We start from the raw sequence: 22837 nt of genomic DNA on the forward strand, positions 1-22837 counted from the left end.
TGGGGCGATAGGGGGAATGGGGTCTTAGCACCAGTGTGGGAGAATGGATGATGTAGTAGGACTCCCCTGTTGAAAAGGGGGAGCACCGCTGGGGACAACGCACCCTTCCTGCATTGGCCCGCGCTCAGTCTCCCTGGCTGCCCTGGTAGGTGGTACCTGGTAGCTGCCCTTGGTTCCAGGTCCCAAACTTTTGATATTGTTTGCTGCATGGATGACGACACGACTTCTCTTACCCAGGCTCATGGGGTGGGTGACCAGGCCCCTGAGTCGGACCATCCTGGAAGACCAGGATCTGTAGCCCCCGCTACAGGGCCTGGTTTATGCCCAGACTGGATTCTTCCTACCTGCTCCCCTCCCTCCTCTGTGGTTGGGTCGAGCCCCAAGCCTGCTGTGGTGACCGCCTCGTCCCCTTGTATGGCTCCATCTTATTGTGACTAATGCACCTTTTGACCCATCTCTCTCTAAAGGTTCTCATCGCCGTCCCCGCCACGGCTACTCTCGTATGCTCCCTTCCCATACTAATTCGTACCATGCTTTGTTTGGTCCTGCTTCATGGACTAAATACTTTGACCTCCATCCTTTACATTCAACTCCTGACAATTTTTCCCTTCATAGGCATCTTGTAGATTCCGTAGATGCCTCAGTTACCTTCAACCCTACCCGTCTTGGTACCCGTGTCGTTGCTGTTCCTCAGGATGCAGCCACCCGCTTGGCCACCTTATCCTGCCTCGGCGAGACCCCTATTCGGGTCTCAAAGAACGCTCGGGTAAATGTCAGTGTTGGCACTGTTCTCCTCCCACACCATGTTGCGACAGTTGTTAGGAATCTAATCTAAAAGACTGAAAAGACCACGAGGATATGAAGCATATCCTCAAGGCCCAGGGTCATTCTGTCCTCCAGGTGGATACGTTTACTCAAACCCCCTCATGGTCATCGCCGTCTGCCCCTTCGGGTTGTGAAGATTACCTTTGATGGTAGGACCCTTCCGCCCTCTGTCATTCTTGCTGGTGCCAGATGCTCCGTTCAGGAGTATATTCCATCTCCTGGGCTCTGCAATAAGTGCTGGAGGTTTGGGCATGGTGCCCTCAAATGCTCTAGTCCTGTCTCTCTGTGTCCCATGTGTGGAGGCGAGGGTCACTATAAGCTGGAGTGCACTTCTCCCTAGGTCCGCTGCCTCAATTCCAGTGAGGCCAACCCTACCTTCTCCCGCACGTGTATACGTTACAAACTTGAGACGGCTGTCCTCAACTTGAAGCACCGGGACCATTTGTCTTTTCCTGAGGTTCGGCGCTAAGTTCATTGTCTCCCCTCTTTCGCTGGTGTATCTTATGCTCGTGTGGTGCGCTCCTCCTCTCCTTGTCCTTCCCACCTTACTCAGTCTCCAACCCGGTTCGTCCACCTGAGGTCTGTCCTCCAACTTCTTTACCTCCTTCTTTACTCAGTTAACCCATGCTCCCTAACCCTGACTTCGCTGATCCTGACCCTGTGCTTATTTCACGTGCTGTATTCCCTTTTCACCTTTGTTTCTTCTTTGATCTCTGTTGCTATCCTTTCTCTTTTTGCCAATGTCTATTCTTCTGTGGAACATCCGTGGTTAATACGCCAATTTCCTTGACCTCCAACTTCTAATTTCATAGTTTTCGCCCCCCCTTTTGGGTCTGTCTCCAGGAGCCGATGCTTGGTGCTCGTCCTGGTCGCTTCCGTGGCAATTCTTTTCTCTCACCCCCCCCCCCCAGCTGTTGCTGGGGCCCATAACTCTAGAGCGGGTCACCAGTGTAACACCTTTATTGGCACAGGTTAATTTAAGGATTTCTCCCTTAAGACTGAAGAGATATACAATAAAATTTATATATTCAATATAATTCTCAATAATATATAACTTACAGATGGTCAATATATCACTATTAAAGCAAAATCACAAGTAATGTCTCTCATAAAATATAAGTATTATGGCAAGTAACTGATAAAGTTAGGCTAGAGTAATATAAATTTCTGGTAAATTTAGAGTGATGTAAATTTCTAGAGTAATATAAATTTAAATTTCATATCAACATGACTGACAGTTATAAATGCCAATCTGCCTTCAATAAACTCTTCGGTGAAATATTTATAATCAAGAGTATTATTCATAAATATGCCTAAACAAAAAATATAAAATAGACATCAGTTTGCATATGAATCTGATGAGAAAATTCCCTGATTAACCTACATTTCCCTATCAATCAAATGGTCTCATCTTAAGTACGTCTCAGACTGTCTTCTTCACCAGCACCAATGCTAAATAATATTACAACAATAATGTCCATAACTTAGCTACAGAGTATATTACATTTTAAATATATTTTCACAGAGAACAAAAACAGAAAGCACATTATTATTTACATAAATATGAAGAAAAACATTTACAGCTTTGATTTATCTTTGTTAAACTAAAGAGATATTTCTATACTTATAGGCAATTTTGAATTTTCCTATAGTGACAGCTTCTCTAGTTCTTGCTTGGTCATCTAACTTTCATAAAAGAACAATATAATAAAATATCTTGATCTTTATCTTTCATGGTGATGTGTATTTCTCAAACAAAATAGAATTACCTTTGAAGAACATCCAACTGACATTGTGATAGCACACACACTGTTAGATTAAAGTTAAGTTAATATACCTGTATGTGCCTCATTATCCTTCAACATTCTCTTAATTACCTTCCACACTCTAAGTGTTTAGCCTATTATCTGCATGTATCATTTTGTGCCTCTTCATATTACCAAGATGACTGAATCTCTTCCCACACTCTGGACACTCGTGAGGCTTGTCACCTGAATGCACTAACATGTGAGTCTTCATACTTCCACCTTGACTGAATCTCTTCCCACACTCTGGACATTCATGAGGTTTGTCACCTGAATGCACTAACATGTGGCTTATTATAGTTCCACGTTCTCTAAATTTTTTGCCACACTCGGCACATTGAAAAGGTCTCTCATCCGCATGCACCATCCTGTGAGTCTTCATATGTCCACGCTCACTGAATCTCTTCCCACACTCTGGACACTCGTAAGGCTTGTCACCTGAATGCACTAACATGTGAGTCTTCATATGTCCATGCTGACTGAATTTCTTTCCACACTCTGGACATTCATGAGGTTTCTCACCTGAATGCACTAACATGTGAGTCTTCATACTTCCACCTTGACTGAATCTCTTCCCACACTCTGGACATTCATGAGGTTTGTCACCTGAATGCACTAACATGTGCCTTATTATAGTTCCACGTTGTCTAAATTTTTTGCCACACTCGGCACATTGAAAAGGTCTCTCATCCGCATGCACCATCCTGTGAGTCTTCATATTTCCAAGCAGACTGAATCTCTTACCACACTCTGGACACTCATAAGGTTTGTCACCTGAATGCACTAACATGTGAGACTTCACATGTGAAGGACTGGGGAATACCTTCTGACACTGTGGACACTGGTGAGTCTTCATCTTCTTTATGATAGGTGCAGTTTGTGTCGAGGTTTTCCCTTAATGCTCGTGCTGGATATCGACGAAGATTAATGAATGACGAAGATTAAGCCACCTAAAAGGTGGCACGGGAATGAATAGCCCGTAAGTGGAGACCTTTCTGAGCAATTACCAGTATCAATAGATGATACTGGAGATCTGTGGAGGTGCGACTGCACCCTGCGTGACTGCTGGATATCACCGGCTGGTGCTGCTTATATGGAGGAGGTCGCACACCCCTCTTCACCTAAGCGTTCCAATGTTTTTGTCTGGGTCCACATTTCATTTTTCCTGTTTCTTATTTTTGTTTATAACTAGTAATTTACTATTAACACTTGTATTTATCTTCATGTTTTTCAATCAGAGAATGTACTTGGAATTGTTTCTTTAAACATAATGCCACACGATTATACTTTTAAAAGGAAACAGCTCTCCCATAGTGGATGCACTACTGGGCATAGAGCTGACAAGTGTGAGTTTCATTTTCACTTTTATTTTATTTATTTATTTATTTATTTATATATTTATTTATTTACTTATTTATTTATTTACTTATTTATTTATTTATTTATTTATTTATTTATTTATTTATTTATTTATTTATAAGATGGTACATTGGATTAGTGAAAGTGCATCCCCCTCGTTAAACAACAATTCCTCTCCCTGAGCAAAAGCAGCAGTACACCGAGAACTTCAACAAGATCTTGTAGGTCTGAAGTTAAGAACATAAGAACAAGGTAACTGCAGTAGACCTATTGGCCCATACGAGGCAGCTCCTATCTATAACCACCCAATCCCACTCATAAACATAATAATAATAATAATAATAATTTTTATTTAGGTAAGGTACATACATAAAGAGATTTTTTTACAAAGTTTGTTGGCTTTATAGATAGAGCTAGTACATACAATGCCTAAAGCCACTATTACGCAAAGCGTTTCGGGCAGGAAAAACATTAATGACTAAAGCTTAAAACTAATGGGTAAAAAGAATAAGATGTGCTGAATACAAATAAAAATAGAGGTAAAAGAGGGGGGAACATTGTTGAAAAATCAGCACAAATACAATTACAAATTATTACAGAAAATTACATTCAAACAGCGTTGATTTGAAAAAAAAAAAAAAAAAAAAACATACATGGGTTGACAACAGAGGGGTAAGGTGGGTTACAGGGAATTTATTAGGTATAGCTTCGTTTTTAACTTAAATTGGTTGAGAGATGTACAGTCTTTAACATGGTTGGGAAGGTCATTCCACATTCTGGGCCCCTTGATTTGTAGAGCATTTCTGGTTTGATTAAGTCGTACTCTAGGAATATCAAAACTGTATTTATTTCTGGTGTGGTGCTCATGGGTTCTGTTACAACCTTCTATGAAGCTTTTGAGATCAGGATTGGCATTATAGTTTAGCGTTTTATATATGTACAATACACATGAGAGAATGTGCAGTGACTTAATGTCTAACATATTCAGAGATTTGAGTAGGGGTACCGAGTGATGTCTGGGGCCAGAATTGGATATTGTCATAATAGCAGCTTTGTGTTGAGTAATTAGTGGACGTAAGTGATTTTGGGTAGTAGAGCCCCAAGCACAAATACCATAGTTGAGATATGGATAGATAAGGGAGTAATAGAGAGTCACCAGGTTGGACATGTCCAACCCACGCTTGAAACAATGGAGGGACCCCACCTCCACCACGTTACGCGGTAATTGGTTCCACAAATCAACAACCCTGTTACCGAACCCCTATTTACCTAAGTCTTTCCTAAATCTAAACTTATCCATTTTATACCCATTGTTTCGTGTTCTGTCTTGTGTTGACACATTTATATCCCCCTTTGTTATGTCCATTCATCCACTTGTAAACCTATATCATGTCACCCCTAACTCTTCGCCTTTCCAGTGAATGCACCTCCAAAGGATACCTGATCAACCAGGCTGTGACTCATACGTCAGGCTGCGAGCAGCCGCGTCCAACAGCCTAGCTGGTTGATCAGTCCAGCAACCAGGAGGCCTGGTCGACGACCGGGCCGCGGGGACGCTAAGCCTCGGAAGCACCTCAAGGAAACCTCAAGGTAATGCAATTTAAGCTTTGTTAGTAACAAGACACCTGGTGTGGTTCTTAAGCTATATCTTGCTCTGGTTAGGCCCCATTTAGATTATGCAGTTCAGTTTTGATCGCCATATTATAGAATGGATATAAATTCACTTGAACGTGTCCAACGTAGGATGACTAAGTTAATTCCCCAAATTAGAAATCTTTCATATGAAGAAAGGTTAACAAAGCTTAAGTTGCATTCACTGGAAAGGCGAAGAGTTAAGGGTGACGTGATAGAGGTTTACAAGTGGATGAATGGACGTAACAGGGGGGATATTAATAGGGTATTATAAATATCAACACATAAGAACAAAGGTAACTGCAGAAGGCCTATTGGCCCATACGAGGCAGCTCCTATCTATAACCACCCAATCCCACTCATTGTCCACTACTTGTCCAACCGGCGCTTGAAACAATCGAGGGACCCCACCTCCACCACGTTACGCGGTAATTGGTTTCACAAATCAACAACTCTGTTACCAAACCAGTATTTACCGAAGTCTTTCCTAAATCTAAACTTATCCAATTTATACCCATTGTTTCGATGTTCTGTCTTGTGTTGATACTTTTAATACCCTATTAATATCTTATTTGTTATGTCCATTCATCCACTTGTAAACCTCTATCATGTCACCCCTAACTCTTCGCCTTTCCAGTGAATGCAATTTAAGCTTTGTTAATCTTTCTTCATATGAAAGATTTCTAATTTGGGGAATTAACTTAGTCATCCTACGCTGGACACGTTCAAGTGAATTTATATCCATTCTATAGTATGGCGACCAAAACTGAACTGCATAATCTAAATGGGGCCTAACCAGAGCAAGATATAGCTTAAGAACCACACCAGGTGTCTTGTTACTAACGCTTCGATTAATAAATCCCAGTGTCCTATTTGCCTTATTACGAACATTCATGCATTGATTTTGTTTTAAATTCTTACTTATCATAACTCCCAGATCCCTTTCGCAATTCGACTTTGCAATCTCAACACCATCTAGCTCGTATCTTGTAACCCTATCATCATTACCTAACCTCAAAACTTTACATTTATCAGCATTAAACTGCATCTCGTTTGTCAAATATTAGGGGGACTCCCGGTTTGCCTCCTGCCAATCCTTTGACCATTTCAAAACCCTATTTAGATAACACTACTATTACCACTTATAACACTACTATTACTACTTATAACACTACTATTACTACTTTTAACACTACTTTTACCACTTATATAACATACCACTTATAACACTACTATTACTACTTTTAACACTACTTTTACCACTTATATAACACTACTATTACCACTTATAACACTACTATTACTACTTTTAACACTACTATTACTACTTTTAACACTTATAACACTACTATTACCACTTTTAACTACTATTACCAATTTTAACTACTATTACTACTTTTAACACTTCTATTACCACTTATATAACTCCCAGATATATAACTTATATAACACTACTATTACCACTTTTAACACTACTATTACCACTTTTAACTACTATTACCACTTATAACACTACTATTACCACTTATAACACTACTATTACCACTTATAACACTACTATTACCACTTATAACACTACTATTACCACTTTTAACACTACTATTACCACTTATAACACTACTATTACCTCTTATAACAATACTATTACCACTTATAACACTACTATTACCACTTATACATAAGAACATAAGAACAAAGGCAACTGCAGAAGGCCTATTGGCCCATACGAGGCAGCTCCTATCTATAACCACCCAATCCCACTCATATACATGTCCAACCCGCGCTTGAAACAATCGAGGGACCCCACCTCCACCACGTTACGCGGTAATTGGTTCCACAAATCAACAACCTGGTTACTGAACCAGTATTTACCCAAGTCTTTCCTAAATCTAAACTTATCCAATTTATACCCATTGTTTCGTGTTCTGTCTTGTGTTGATACTTTTAATACCCTATTAATAATAATAGGGTAGGGGTTGTTGCTGTTGCGAACTCGTTAGAAGAAGTGGTTAGAGGTGTTTGTTTGGGTTTAAACTGTTAGTAGATAGAGGTATGGGAATTGATTTGGAGGAAGGAGGTAATAAAAGTATGTGTTTGTGGGAGAAAGGAATTGGCAAAACGATCAGGGAAAGAGAAGGTCCGCAAAATAACAATTCACTTAGGGTATATTACACTAACAGTAGAAGTCTAAGAAATAAAATTAACGAATTAAATGCTCTTGTCTGCACAGAAAAAATAGATATTATTGCACTTACCGAAACGTGGATGAATGTAGAAAATAGAGAACTATTAGCTGAATATCAAATATATGGATTTAAACTATTTCACACAGATAGATATATTAGACGAGGAGGTGGAGTAGCCATATATGTTAGGGACAATTTGAAATGTAGTCTCAAAGAGGGAATCAAAACAGAGCCACACACAGAAACTATTTGGATTGAATTAAACGAAAAAGCTAATAATATTATAATAGGAGTAATATATAGGCCACCAAATTTAGACAGAATGGAAGCAAAGCATCTATGGGATGAAATATCTAGAGCATCTAGATCTAACAGTATTTATGTCATGGGTGACTTTAATTTTTGCGGAATAAACTGGTTGAACAAAACAGGGAATAGTGAAGCAGAAGATTTTCTAGAATTAATTGACGATTGCTTTCTTACGCAACACATTAAGGAACCAACACGGGAAAATAATATTTTAGATTTAGTGTTAACTAACAGGGAAACGCAAATTAATGACATCGAAATAGGGAGTGAGCTAGGGAGCAGTGATCACAAAGAAATCAGATTTAGCATAGAATGGAATAGACCAGTAGGAGAAAATTATGTTAAAGTGCCAGATTTTCGAAAAGCTGATTTTAATAGCCTAAGAAATTTTTTGGGTCAAATTGATTGGAAAGGCTTGGGTATGGGGTGTGGGCCGGTCTTGGAGCGAGACATGAACCCAGCGATAGGTGACTTAAATGGGGATTTCGATGTGGATTCAATATATAACTTATTTAAGAATATTCTAAACAAAGCACAGGAACGTAGTATACCATACAAATTGAATAGATCGTATACTAATGACCCAAAGTGGATAACAAAGAATTTGAAGAACCTTATAGGTAAAAAGAGAGCTTGGTACAAAAGGATTAAAAATGGGGAGGTCACTTTAGAACAGGAATTCGTACAACTGGTTAGAAATGTTAAAAAAGAGATAAGGAAAGCAAAAAGAAACTATGAAGTTTATCATAGCAATATGGAAGTTGTACATCATAGCAATATGGAAGTTGTAGTGAAGGACCTGGTGACTCTAGTGGGAGCCCTGAGGACAGAGTTGGACTCTCTGCGGGAGGAGGTGCGTCAGCTTAAAAAACAACGAGAAGTAACGAAGGAGGAGACCAGCAGTAAAGGGACCTCGTCTTGGAGAGTTGCGAAAGACAGGGGCCTTATGAAGACTTTGATAAAGCCGCCTTCAAACGCCATAGCAACTTCAAATTCATTTGACGTTTTGGAGGACGAGTGCTGTGGAGAGACTGTGGATCGCGCAAAAGGGAAAGCAACGAAGAGAAAGGAAGCGCAGGCCCCTCAGAAAGTAAAGGAAGTACCTAAGCAAACATTAGTTGTGGGAGATTCCCAGATAAGGTATTTGGATAGAACGTTTTGTGCTAGAGATAGGGGGAACAGGTTAAGGGTTTGCTATCCCGGAGCTGGCATTGGTGATATTATAAACAACATGAATGATATTATGGCTGGTAATGGGAACAATCCCATTATTTGCATTAGCGTGGGAGGAAATGATGTTGGTCGAGTCAGGAGTGAGGAACTGATTCAGAGGTATAAAACAGCCATAGAGTTAGTTAGGAGCAAGGGAGGAATCCCGATCATATGTGGCATTCTTCCAAGAAAGGGAGTGGGAAATGAATGGATATCGAGGGCACTTGGTGTCAATTGCCGGCTGGAAAGATATTGCAAATCAAATGCAATATCTTTCATAGACAACTGGGAACACTTCTATGGAAGAAATGAAATGTATGCTCGTGATGGGGTGCATCTATCGAGAGCTGGGGTTGTTGCTGTTGCGAACTCGCTAGAAGAAGTGGTTAGAGGTGTTTGTTTGGGTTTAAACTGTTAGTAGATAGAGGTATGGGAATTGATTTGGAGGAAGGAGGTAATAAAAGTATGTGTTTGTGGGAGAAAGGAATTGGCAAAACGATCAGGGAAAGAGAAGGTCCGCAAAATAACAATTCACTTAGGGTATATTACACTAACAGTAGAAGTCTAAGAAATAAAATTAACGAATTAAATGCTCTTGTCTGCACAGAAAAAATAGATATTATTGCACTTACCGAAACGTGGATGAATGTAGAAAATAGAGAACTATTAGCTGAATATCAAATATATGGATTTAAACTATTTCACACAGATAGATATATTAGACGAGGAGGTGGAGTAGCCATATATGTTAGCGACAATTTGAAATGTAGTCTCAAAGAGGGAATCAAAACAGAGCCACACACAGAAACTATTTGGATTGAATTAAACGAAAAAGCTAATAATATTATAATAGGAGTAATATATAGGCCACCAAATTTAGACAGAATGGAAGCAAAGCATCTATGGGATGAAATATCTAGAGCATCTAGATCTAACAGTATTTATGTCATGGGTGACTTTAATTTTAGCGGAATAAACTGGTTGAACAAAACAGGGAATAGTGAAGCAGAAGATTTTCTAGAATTAATTGACGATTGCTTTCTTACGCAACACATTAAGGAACCAACACGGGAAAATAATATTTTAGATTTAGTGTTAACTAACAGGGAAACGCAAATTAATGACATCGAAATAGGGAGTGAGCTAGGGAGCAGTGATCACAAAGAAATCAGATTTAGCATAGAATGGAATAGACCAGTAGGAGAAAATTCTGTTAAAGTGCCAGATTTTCGAAAAGCTGATTTTAATAGCCTAAGAATTTTTTTGGGTCAAATTGATTGGAAAGGCTTGGGTATGGGGTGTGGGCCGGTCTTGGAGCGAGACATGAACCCAGCGATAGGTGACTTAAATGGGGATTTCGATGTGGATTCAATATATAACTTATTTATGAATATTCTAAACAAAGCACAGGAACGTAGTATACCATACAAATTGAATAGATCGAATACTAATGACCCAAAGTGGATAACAAAGAATTTGAAGAACCTTATAGGTAAAAAGAGAGCTTGGTACAAAAGGATTAAAAATGGGGAGGTCACTTTAGAACAGGAATTCGTACAACTGGTTAGAAATGTTAAAAAAGAGATAAGGAAAGCAAAAAGAAACTATGAAGTTCGCATAGCAGGGCAAGCAAAGACAAATCCTAAAGGGTTTTTTCAGTTATATCGTACTAAGACTAGGGAAAGGATAGGTCCATTAAAAACTGAGACAGGTCAAATAACAGATAGTGATGAAGAGATGAGTAGTATTTTTAATAAATATTTTGTATCTGTATTTACTAAAGAGGAACTTAACAATATGCCTTCAGCCGAACAAGTCTATGTGGGTGGGGACGAGGACAGGTTGACGAGTTTAACAGTTACCAGGGAGGATGTTCTTAAACAAATAGTAAAACTCAAACCAAACAAATCCCCAGGGCCGGATGAAGTGTTTGCCAGGGTGCTTAAAGAATGCAAAGAGGAGCTTTGTGACCCACTGTCAACCATATTTAATAAATCAATAGAGTCAGGCAGAGTGCCGGAGTTTTGGAAAGTTGCTAATGTGATACCAGTTTTTAAGAAAGGAGATAGATCACTTGCGTCTAACTATCGACCAATTAGCCTAACGTCTATTGTGGGAAAGTTACTCGAATCTATAATAGCAAATAAAATTCGTCTTCATCTTGAAAAACATAAATTAATAATTGAGTCGCAACATGGTTTTATAAATGGCCGTTCATGTTTAACAAATTTGTTATCTTTTTATTCTAGCATTGTTGAGGCAGTTGATAGTGGTAAGGATTGCGATGTTGTATACCTTGACTTTAGCAAAGCTTTTGATACAGTGCCACATGAAAGACTGATTAAAAAGATAGAGTCTCATGGTATTGGGGGTGCTATATTAAGTTGGATTAGGGCATGGCTATACCAAAGGAAACAGAGAGTTAGTATAAATGGAATCAAGTCAGAGTGGGAAAATGTTGTAAGTGGAGTGCCTCAAGGCTCTGTCCTGGGACCTCTGTTGTTTATAATATATATAAATGATTTAGATTCAGGTTTGAGTAGCAACATTTGCAAATTTGCCGATGATACGAAAATCGGTAGGGAAATTAATTCGGTGGAGGACTCACTATCACTTCAAGTTGATCTAGATAGGGTTTTGAAATGGTCAAAGGATTGGCAGATGCAGTTTAATGCTGATAAATGTAAAGTTCTGAGGTTAGGTAATGATGATAGAGTTACAAGATACGAGCTAGATGGTGTTGTGATTGCGAAGTCGGATTGCGAAAGGGATCTGGGAGTTATGATTAGTAAGAATTTAAAACAAAAGGATCAATGCATAAATGTTCGTAATAAGGCAAATCGGACACTTGGATTTATTAATCGCAGCGTTAGTAACAAGACACCTGGTGTGGTTCTCAAGCTATATCTTGCTCTAGTTAGGCCCCATTTAGATTATGCAGTTCAGTTTTGGTCGCCATATTATAGAATGGATATAAATTCACTTGAACGTGTCCAGCGTAGGATGACTAAGTTAATTCCCCAAATTAGAAATCTTTCATATGAAGAAAGATTAACAAAGCTTAAGTTGCATTCACTGGAAAGGCGAAGAGTTAGGGGTGACATGATAGAGGTTTACAAGTGGATGAATGGACATAACCGGGGGGATATTAATAGGGTATTAAAAGTATCAACACAGGACAGAACACGAAACAATGGGTATAAATTGGATAAGTTTAGATTTAGGAAAGACTTGGGTAAATACTGGTTCAGTAACAGGGTTGTTGATTTGTGGAACCAATTGCCGCGTAACATTGTGGAGGTGGGGTCCCTCGATTGTTTCAAGCACGGGTTGGACAAGTATATGAGTGGGATTGGGTGGTTATAGAATAGGAGCTGCCTCGCATGGGCCAATAGGCCTTCTGCAGTTACCTTTGTTCTTATGTTCTTATGTTCTTAAGTTCGCATAGCAGGGCAAGCAAAGACAAATCCTAAAGGGTTTTTTCAGTTATATCGTACTAAGACTAGGGAAAGGATAGGTCCATTAAAAACTGAGACAGGTCAAATAACAGATAGTGATGAAGAGATGAGTAGTATTTTTAATAAATATTTTGTATCTGTATTTACTAAAGAGGAACTTAACAATATGCCTTCAGCCGAACAAGTCTATGTGGGTGGGGACGAGGACAGGTTGACGAGTTTAGCAGTTACCAGGGAGGATGTTCTTAAACAAATAGTAAAACTCAAACCAAACAAATCCCCAGGGCCGGATGAAGTGTTTGCTAGGGTGCTTAAAGAATGCAAAGAGGAGCTTTGTGACCCACTGTCAACCATATTTAATAAATCAATAGAGTCAGGCAGAGTGCCAGAGTTTTGGAAAGTTGCTAATGTGATACCAGTTTTTAAGAAAGGAGATAGATCACTTGCGTCTAACTATCGACCAATTAGCCTAACGTCTATTGTGGGAAAGTTACTCGAATCTATAATAGCAAATAAAATTCGTCTTCATCTTGAAAAACATAAATTAATAATTGAGTCGCAACATGGTTTTATAAATGGCCGTTCATGTTTAACAAATTTGTTATCTTTTTATTCTAGCATTGTTGAGGCAGTTGATAGTGGTAAGGATTGCGATGTTGTATACCTTGACTTTAGCAAAGCTTTTGATACAGTGCCACATGAAAGACTGATTAAAAAAATAGAGTCTCATGGTATTGGGGGTGCTATATTAAGCTGGATTAGGGCATGGCTATACCAAAGGAAACAGAGAGTTAGTATAAATGGAATCAAGTCAGAGTGGGAAAATGTTGTAAGTGGAGTGCCTCAAGGCTCTGTCCTGGGACCTCTGTTGTTTATAATATATATAAATGATTTAGATTCAGGTTTGAGTAGCAACATTTGCAAATTTGCCGATGATACGAAAATCGGTAGGGAAATTAATTCGGAGGAGGACTCACTATCACTTCAAGTTGATCTAGATAGGGTTTTGAAATGGTCAAAGGATTGGCAGATGCAGTTTAATGCTGATAAATGTAAAGTTCTGAGGTTAGGTAATGATGATAGAGTTACAAGATACGAGCTAGATGGTGTTGTGATTGCGAAGTCGGATTGCGAAAGGGATCTGGGAGTTATGATTAGTAAGAATTTAAAACAAAAGGATCAATGCATAAATGTTCGTAATAAGGCAAATCGGACACTTGGATTTATTAATCGCAGCGTTAGTAACAAGACACCTGGTGTGGTTCTCAAGCTATATCTTGCTCTAGTTAGGCCCCATTTAGATTATGCAGTTCAGTTTTGGTCGCCATATTATAGAATGGATATAAATTCACTTGAACGTGTCCAGCGTAGGATGACTAAGTTAATTCCCCAAATTAGAAATCTTTCATATGAAGAAAGATTAACAAAGCTTAAGTTGCATTCACTAGAAAGGCGAAGAGTTAGGGGTGACATGATAGAGGTTTACAAGTGGATGAATGGACATAACCGGGGGGATATTAATAGGGTATTAAAAGTATCAACACAGGACAGAACACGAAACAATGGGTATAAATTGGATAAGTTTAGATTTAGGAAAGACTTGGGTAAATACTGGTTCAGTAACAGGGTTGTTGATTTGTGGAACCAATTGCCGCGTAACATTGTGGAGGTGGGGTCCCTCGATTGTTTCAAGCGCGGGTTGGACAAGTATATGAGTGGGATTGGGTGGTTATAGAATAGGAGCTGCCTCGTATGGGCCAATAGGCCTTCTGCAGTTGCCTTTGATCTTATGTTCTTATGTTAATATCCCCTTTGTTATGTCCATTCACCCACTTGTAAACCTCTATCATGTCACCCCTAACTCTTCGCCTTTCCAGTGAATGCAACTTAACACAAGACAGAACACGAAACAATGGGTATAAATTGGATAAGTTTAGATTTAGGAAAGACTTGGGTAAATACTGGTTCAGTAACAGGGTTGTTGATTTGTGAAACCAATTGCCGTGTAACGTGGTGGAGGTTGGGTCCCTCGATTGTTTCAAGTGCGGGTTGGACAAGTATATGAGTGGGATTGGGCGGGTATAGATAGAAGCTGCCTCGTATGGGCCAATAGGCCTTCTGCAGATACCTTTGTTCTTATGTTCTTCTTATGTTAAATCAACACAAAGCTGCTATTAGGACAATATCCAACTCTGGCCCCAGACATCACTCGGTAGCCCTACTCAAATCTCTGAATATGTTAGAAATTAAGTCACTGCACATTCTCTCATGTGTATTATACATATATAAAACGCTGAACTGTAATGCCAATCCTGACCTCAAAAGCTTCATAGAAGGTTGTAACAGAACCCACACCAGAAATAAATACAGTTTTGATATTCCAAGCGTACGATTTAATCAAACTAGAAATGCTCTACAAATCAAGGGGCCCAGAATGTGGAATGACCTTCCCAACCATGTTAAAGACTGTACATCTCTCAACCAATTTAAGATAAAAACGAAGCTATACCTAATAATTTCCCTGTAACCTACCTTACCCCTCTATTGTCAACCCATGTCTGTTTTTTTTAACGACGCTGTTTGTCGACCTAATTGTATTTGTGCTGCTTTTTCAGCCATGTTCCCCCCTTTTTATCTTTTTTTTTATTTGTTCTTAACTCATTTTATTCTTTATGCTCAATTAGTATTAAGCTTTAGTCATTTAAGTTTTTCATGCCCGAAACGCTTTGCGTAATAGTGGCTTTAGGCATTGTATGTACTAGCTCTATCTATAAATCCATCATTCTTTGTAAAATCTCTTTTATGTACCTTACCTAAATAAACATTTATTTATTTATTTATTATTTATATATATTATAAACAACAGAGGTCCCAGGACAGAGCCCTGAGGTACTCGATCCACTAACAACATTTTCCCACTCTGACTTGACTCCATTTATACTAACTCTCTGTTTCCTTTGGTATAGCCATGCTCTAATCCAGCTTAATATAGCTCCCCCAATACATAAGAAGAACATAAGAACAAAGGTAACTGCAGAAGGCCTATTGGCCCATACGAGGCAGCTCCTATTTATAACCACCAAATCCCACTCATATACATGTCCAACCCTCGCTTGAAACAATCGAGGGATCACACCTCCACCACGTTCCTTGTGGGAGGAAATGATGTTGGTCGAGTTAGGAGTGAAGTTGATTGATTGATAAAGATTAAGCCACCCAAGAGGTGGCACGGGCATGAATAGCCCGTAAGTGGTATTTTTTTTTTTCTCAGTATTCTAAGGTTGCATTTAACCATCAAGCTGTTATCGCGGGGGAGGATACTGCTTCACAGTCTTTGTTGACCAGGAGAGTGCCTGTGTTGATGGCTTCAGGGTGGCCACTGCATGATTCTGGAACTCTTAAAGCTCTTCTAAGGTCATTGGTTGCTTCACATTCCAGAAGATAGTGAAGTAATGGCTTTTCTGTGACAGTTTGGCAGAAGATGCACTCTCTCTGTCGGGGTTCACCAATCTCCCAGTTGCATCTGTAACCTAGACGTAGTCTATATAACCTAACTGTTATTTCCCTGTGGATTCCTTTTGGGATATTTAACCTTTCTAATTTGGTTGCCTGAAGATACCATGTTGCAGATGACGAACCTTCAGCTATTCTCTGGTGCAGGTAGGCTTTGTTGAGATGTGAGAGTTTTTTGGTGATGATATTTTTTATGTTCTCTAGGCTGGGTTGAATTGTTTTATGTATCACTGGATGACGAGTTGCCAATTTAGCAATTTCATCAGCTTTTTCATTTAATGGGATTCCAATATGGGATGGGATCCAGTTTAAAGTTATGCCTTTAGCGACTGCTCCAAGATACAAAATGGTGGTAATTATTTCCACATTATCTTTCCACTGTTTTTGTCCTAGTATTTGAAGTGCAGCTTTTGAGTCTGTGTGTATGATTGCATTTTGAGTGTTTTGTGCAATCACATATGCGAATGCCTGTTGTATGGCAAACAGCTCAGTTTGGGTCGATGATACTAGTCCTCCCAGTCTCCAATATGCCTGTACGCTGGTCGTGCAAAGAGCAGCGCCAACACTCTCATTTTCTGTGTCCACCGATCCGTCTGTGAAGATGTGGGTGGCTACTGCTATACGTTTGCTCTTCTATTATGCGCCTTAGGATTGTCGGATCATAGGAAGCCTTTTTCATTGGGAGACTTTCTATTACTATTTTGAAAGTAGGCTCTTCCCACGGCGCGGAAGGAGTGTAATTTGGGTGTGGATGATCACCCTCTCTATCAATAATCATGTTTTTTAAATGTAGTCTGCTTAGGACTTTTCCTGCTCTTGCAACCCAAGAGTTCCCATTGTTTTGGCCTAGTCCAACCACCAAGGCCTGCCGTACTGGGATTGGATCAGAAGAAATAATTATCTTACTGATAATTGTAGCTGTCCTTTGTGATATTCTTTCTTGTAGAGAGGGCAAAACCCGTCTCCAGTCTAAGAGTTTCAAGCCTGGTCCACATGGGGGCTCCCAGTGCAGCTCTCATAGCATTGTTTTGGGCAACTTCAAGCTTTTTCCACTGTTGGTGTGATAGATTTGTGAGTGCAGGTGCGGCATAATCGATCACTGATCTGACTGCCTGTACATAGTATGTGCGAAGGACTTGCAGATTGGCTCCTCCAGAAAGGGAGGTTAGCGACCTGAGGATTGCCGTTCGGGCCGCAGTTCGCTCTCTCAAGTAAGTGACCTCAGCATTAAAATTCATGTGTGTGTCCAGGATGATTCCTAGATACTGATAGGTGTCGACCCATTCTATTGGTTGACCCTGTACAGTGAGTTGGATGTTGGGCTTCGCTATTTTTATGGGCATGGCCTTTGACTTTGAGGGGTTGAGTTTGAGAATCTGTTTTGCCTCTTTACTGATGCAGTCTAAGCATTTGGGTGCAAGGCGCGCCGCATCCCTTCCTTTTATGATGATGACAAAGTCGTCCGCGTAGTTTAGCAGCCTGCAGTGATGTGGGAGTTTCAACCTCATTATTCTTTCCATTAAACAGTTGAAGAGAAGAGGGCTGAGAATACCTCCTTGCGGTGTACCATTTTCATGTCTTTTGTACTCAGAGACTGTGCCATGAAGTTTTACTCTTGCTTCTCTGTTTATGAGACAGTTTTTGGTCCAGGAGAGCAGGTTGCCTCTGACCTCTTTGTCAATGAGGCAGCAGAGAATAGCTGGGGCGCTAGCCAGTTCAAAGGCTTTTTCGAGGTCCAGGAATATCAGCATTCCTGGTCTGTCATTCAAGTGGGCAAACAGAGTTGTAATACATTCCACTGTGCCAACCCCTCTTCTATAGGCATACATATCATGGTGCAGTTTAGGCATTTTCCACTCCAGTCTGTTGAGTGCCATTCTGTCAGCCGTCTTGGCTGCACAGCTTTGGAGAGAGATGGGCCTGGGATTAGCTGGATCTTTGGGTTTTGGGATCGGCACTATGTCTGCTCTATTCCAAGCAGAAGGTCTAGTTTGAGAAGTCCAGGCTAAATTAATTATCCTTAGGTATGCAGCGTCTCCCTCTGGGCCGAGGTTTCTAATCATTTTATAGGTTATTTTGTCGGCTCCAGGGAGCCGACAAAAAGAGGAGTATCCTTGGAGTTTTTCTTAGCCCTATTGAGTTCATCCAGTGTGAAGGGGGCATTAGTGTCAGAGACTTCTTCACATGCTGTAAGGATTCTGTGCCACCTTTCTTCCTCTAGTCCGGTCTGTACTGCTAATACATCTGGTGGAAGTTGATTGCTGGCTGCTCTCTCTGCAAACCTGGTTGCCAGTACTTCGGCTTCCTGTTGAGGATCCTTGGGGTGTGGAGCTTTAGGTGTTTTATTCCTTTTGGCCCGGTGAATTTGCTGCCACATCTCCCCGAGAGAGGTGTGTTCATTCAGGTGTGAACACCATTCCAGCCACTTTTGTTCTTTTATTTGTCTGGTCTCTCGATGTACATGATCCTTGACCTCACAAAGTAATATCCTGTTGCGGTCACTTGGCTGCTTTTTGTATAGCTTTCTTGTTCTATTGAGTCTATGGTTGAGTTCTTTGACACGTTCGCAATAGTACCAATGATCTCTATGGTGTCCGGTGGACTGTTTTTTCAGTGGGATTGAGTAGTTGGCTGCACTTTGAATCATAAGAACATAAGAACTTAAGAACAAAGGCAACTGCAGAAGGCCTGTTGGCCCATACGAGGCAGCTCCTATTTATAACCACCCAATCCCACTCATATATATGTCCAACCCATGCTTGAAACAATCGAGAGACCCCACCTCCACAATGTTACGCGGCAATTGGTTCCACAAATCAACAACCCTGTTACTGAACCAGTATTTACCCAAGTCTTTCCTAAATCTAAACTTATCCAATTTATACCCATTGTTTCGTGTTCTGTCTTGTGTTGATACTTTTAATACCCTATTAATATCTCATTTGTTATGTCCATTCATCCACTTGTAAACCTCTATCATGTCACCCCTAACTCTTCGCCTTTCCAGTGAATGCAACTTGAGCATTGTTAATCTTTCTTCATATGAAAGATTTCTAATTTGGGGAATTAACTTAGTCATCCTACGCTGGACACGTTCAAGTGAATTTATATCCATTCTATAATATGGCGACCAAAACTGAACTGCATAATCTAAATGGGGCCTAACTAGAGCAAGATATAGCTTGAGAACCACACCAGGTGTCTTGTTACTAACGGTGCGATTAATAAATCCAAGTGTCCGATTTGCCTTATTACGAACATTTATGCATTGATTCTTTTGTTTTAAATTCTTACTAATCATAACTCCCAGATCCCTTTCGCAATTCGACTTCGCAATCTCAACACCATCTAGCTCGTATCTTGTAACCCTATCATCATTACCTAACCTCAGAACTTTACATTTATCAGCATTAAACTGCATCTGCCAATCCTTCGACCATTTCAAAACCCTATCTAGATCAACTTGAAGTGATTGTGAGTCCTCCTCCGAATTAATTTCCCCACCGATTTTCGTATCATCGGCAAATTTGCAAATGTTGCTACTCAAACCTGAATCTAAATCATTTATATATATTATAAACAACAGAGGGCCCAGGACAGAGCCCTGAGGCACCCCGCTTACAACATTTTCCCACTCTGACTTGACTCCATTTATACTAACTCTCTGTTTCCTTTGGTATAGCCATGCCCTAATCCAGCTTAATATAGCACCCCCCAATACCATGAGATTCTATCTTTTTAATCAGTCTTTCATGTGGCACTGTATCAAAAGCTTTGCTAAAGTCAAGGTACACAACATCGCAATCCTTACCACTATCAACTGCCTCAACAATGCTAGAATAAAAAGATAACAAATTTGTTAAACATGAACGGCCATTTATAAAACCATGTTGCGACTCAATTATTAATTTATGTTTTTCAAGATGAAGACGAATTTTATTTGCTATTATAGATTCGGATAACTTTCCTACAATAGACGTTAGGCTAATTGGTCGATAGTTAGACGCAAGTGATCTATCTCCTTTCTTAAAAACTGGTATCATATTAGCAACTTTCCAAAACTCTGGCACTCTGCCTGACTCTATTGATTTATTAAATATGGTTGCCAGTGGGTCACAAAGCTCCTCTTTGCTTTCTTTAAGCACCCTGGCAAACACTTCATCCGGCCCTGGGGATTTGTTTGGTTTGAGTTTTACTATTTGTTTAAGAACACCCTCCCTGGTAACTGCTAAACTCGTCAACCTGTCCTCGTCCCCACCCACATAGACTTGTTCGGCTGAAGGCATATTGTTAAGTTCCTCTTTAGTAAATACAGATACAAAATATTTAAATATTTATTAAAAATACTACTCATCTCTTCATCACTATCTGTTATTTGACCTGTCTCAGTTTTTAATGGACCTATCCTTTCCCTAGTCTTAGTACGATATAACTGAAAAAACCCTTTAGGATTTGTGGTCATAGCTTGCTCTGCTATGCGAACTTCATAGTTTCTTTTTGCTTTCCTTATCTCTTTTTTAACATTTCTAACCAGTTGTACGAATTCCTGTTCTAAAGTGACCTCCCCATTTTTAATCCTTTTGTACCAAACTCTCTTTTTACCTATAAGGTTCTTCAAATTCTTTGTTATCGACTTTGGGTCCTTAGTATTCGATCTATTCAATTTGTATGGTATACTCACCCCTTTTGGGACTGGATATATTTTGTGCTACTAATTGTGATTGGGTCATTCTTCATGATCAACTTGTGCCTGGTTGTTATTGCTACTCAGTTTTCAGAGACTAAGAAGCGAGAAATGGGGCGAATGAAAATGGAGCGTGCCAGGTTTCAGTCAACTAGTACACTTGCATCTGGTTCCACTTCGGAACCAAATTCATGCTATGCAGAAATTATAAAATATATTGCTCACTTATGGAGACGAGGAAAGAGAAAATTTTACATTCGGTACAAACAGTTTCGCCGGAGAAACAAGTCTGATCATCCTCATCAGCTGAGCCTCAAGAAGCAGCGTCGTCGTCGACAATATGAGGCAGCACAGAGTGCCATTATCAGTCGGGAAGGTGGAGCATCTGGAGTGCCAAGCACTGTAGTAGCCATGGCTCCTACTGTTGGTGGCATTGGACCTGGTGGAGCCTTAACTGTGATGAATAACATAAGCTCAACATCTCCACAGCTTTTGTCACCTCCAGAAGTACACGAAGTTCCAGACGACTCGAGAAACAATAATGCTCCCCGCATTAGCCCAGAATTTTCTGACATAGATCCTCAAGCCTCCACACATCGTCCTGTTCTCCTCAAAATCTCAAGCGGTACAAGTGGGGATGGCAGCAATGAGCTCTTGCCACCATCACCAGGTGGTTAGGGCACCTGTACCCCACAACAGCATCGACGCAGTTCTGTCACGTTCAGTGATGTAGTGCTTCTCCATGGCCATGCTGGGGAGACAGCAACAAAAAATGTCTGTCACAGTGAGAAGACTACGCAAACTGACGATGATCCTCTAGATCCATCATATTTCCGTGAGCCCTTACCCCATCACCTCACACACCAGGACCACCTTCTCTTATGCCCCCTGCTCTACTACCCCCAGCCCTCCTACCCCTTAACAAGAATAAATCTTCCTTGCGTTCTGTCTCGCGAACACCCTCAAATAATGGTTCAGGGGGAAAAGGTTCTCTCACTTGTGGAGAACTACTGGCACTTAGTGGGGCTCTTTCTGCTGCTTTGCCCACACACTTGGGCATTGACTCCCGTTCCGTCCACACACTTTATTCTTCATTGGCCAAAGGAGTTAAACACTTTTCAGCACCAACTTTATTCTTTTCTGCTGATCAAGCCCCTGCAGGTTTCACAAATTACTATTCAGAGTCTGATTCCTGTGACTCAGAGTCTGACTGGAGTGATGAAGATTGGAAGGATGAGGGGACAAAACAGCCTTCTTTAGCCCACAGATTTTGTTCACAAATTCGTGTGTATATCCACACGGATCCACCAGCTTCTTCGTATGAAGAAGCTGGTGGATCACCGATACTTTCCACGGGGCATTCTTATTGTTATCCTCATCAACACCCTCAGCATGGGCATCGAGTACCATAACCAGCCAATGATGTTGACAATTATTGTGGAACTGAGCAAATTCGTCTTCTCAGCCGTGTTTGCCGTCGAAATGTTGCTAAAGATTATTGCCGAGGGACCCTTTGGTTACATAAGCAATGGTTTCAATGTTTTTGATGGCATCATTGTCATCCTCAGGTAATGTGATAATAAATTTGAGAAAGTTGTTTGTAAGCTAATTTTAATTTTATGCAAATTTTTTTGCATTATTAGATTTAAGATTGTATTTTTTGACATGTCAAAAATAATTCCAGATACAGTAAATGGAAATTGGTTGGTACAAAGTTGTTATATTGTTAGAAAAATGCTAAGTTGATTTTTGAAGCACAAAAACAGTAATTTTATTACTACATATATGTAGTATTCAACACGAATATACAAACATCACTAACAACTTGAAATAATAATAAGATAAGAATAAAGG

The 22837-nt window shown here is 40.0% G+C and overlaps 1 pseudogene; it reads left to right on the plus strand.

Annotated features, from left to right (window-relative positions):
- The first annotated feature begins 207 nt into the window (after positions 1-207).
- Positions 208-22555, plus strand: LOC123756340 (voltage-dependent T-type calcium channel subunit alpha-1G-like; annotated as a pseudogene).
- The last annotated feature ends 282 nt before the right edge of the window (positions 22556-22837 follow it).

This window comes from Procambarus clarkii, unplaced genomic scaffold (assembly GCF_040958095.1).
Source record: "Procambarus clarkii isolate CNS0578487 unplaced genomic scaffold, FALCON_Pclarkii_2.0 HiC_scaffold_127, whole genome shotgun sequence".
NCBI lineage: Eukaryota > Metazoa > Arthropoda > Malacostraca > Decapoda > Cambaridae > Procambarus > Procambarus clarkii.